The 1439-nt window shown below is 33.6% G+C and overlaps 1 pseudogene; it reads right to left on the minus strand.

Moving 5' to 3' along the window:
- Window positions 1–279: 279 nt before the first annotated feature.
- On the minus strand, window positions 280–444 carry LOC132352770 (U2 spliceosomal RNA; annotated as a pseudogene).
- Window positions 445–1439: the final 995 nt, after the last annotated feature.

Raw genomic sequence — 1439 nt, forward strand, 5'->3', positions numbered from 1 at the left:
CCTGCAGCCAAACAGATTATTATAAGTGTTTGAGGTCAGAGGCCAGTGTACGTATACCTTGTACTATAAAAAACTGTGACTTATTCATGATTAACAAAGAAATATATGCTTAATTTAAGGAAAGAGGAGGAAGTCTAGATTTTCCAAAGAAGAGAAAACTTAGAATTTTTGAATAAAACTTTGATTTTGATTAATTTTCTAAAAAAATTATTTTATCCATAATAGGGAAAAAGTGTGGAGACTATCATGAGCATTACTGAATATAATAGAAAGCTCTTGAGTTGGTGAAGCACTGAGAGACTGAATGAGATATTTCCTACTTTCATTTTCACATGTCCCAGTAAAAATCAGCATAACCAAAAATTTAAAAAATCAGTTGGGTTGAGGACATATCAGATGTTAAACTGATAAGAACAGATACTACACTTGATGTCACAGAAAAAGGCCAATATCACTGATGAACATAGATGCAAAAATCCTCAACAAAATACTAGCAAACAGAATCCAACAGCACATTAAAAGGATCATACACCATGATCAAGTGGGGTTTATACCAGAAAGGCAAGGATTCTTCAAAATACGCAAGTCAATCAATGTGAGACACCATATTAACAAACGGGAGGATAAAAACCATATGACAATCTAAACAGATGCAGAAAAAGCTTTTGACAAGATTCAACATCCATTTATGATAAAAACTCTCCAGAAAGTAGGCATAGAGGGAACTTTCCTCAACATAATAAAGGCCATATATGACAAACTCACAGGCCACATCATTCTCAGTGGTGAAAAACTGAAACCATTTCCTCTAAGATCAGGAACAAGACAAGGATGTCCACTCTCACCATTATTATTCAACATAGTTTTGGAAGTCCTAGCCACAGCAATCAGAGAACAAAAAGAAATAAAAGGAATCCAAATTGGAAAAGAAGATGTAAAACTGTCACTGTTTGCAGATGACATGATACTATACATAGAGAATCCTAAAGATGCTACCAGAAAACTCCTAGAGCTAATCAATGAATCTGGTAAAGTAGCAGGATACAAAATTAATGCACAGAAATCTCTTGCATTCCTTTACACTAATGATGAAGAATCTGAAAGAGAAATTAAGGAAACACTGCCATTTACCATTGCAACAAAAAGAATAAAATACCTAGGAATAAACCTATTTAAGTAGGTAAAAGACCTGTATACAGAAAACTATAAACACTGATGAAAGAAATTAAAGATGATACAATGAGATGGAGACATATACCATGTTCTCGGCTTAGAAGAATCAATATTGAGAAAATGACTATACTACCAAAAGCAATCTACAGATTCAATGCAATCCCTATCAAACTACCACTGGCATTTTTCACAGAACTAGAACAAAATATTTCACAATTTGTATGGAAACACAAAAGACCGCGATTAGCCAAAGCAATCTTGAGAAA

The sequence above is a fragment of the Balaenoptera ricei genome, chromosome 18 (assembly GCF_028023285.1).
Source record: "Balaenoptera ricei isolate mBalRic1 chromosome 18, mBalRic1.hap2, whole genome shotgun sequence".
NCBI lineage: Eukaryota > Metazoa > Chordata > Mammalia > Artiodactyla > Balaenopteridae > Balaenoptera > Balaenoptera ricei.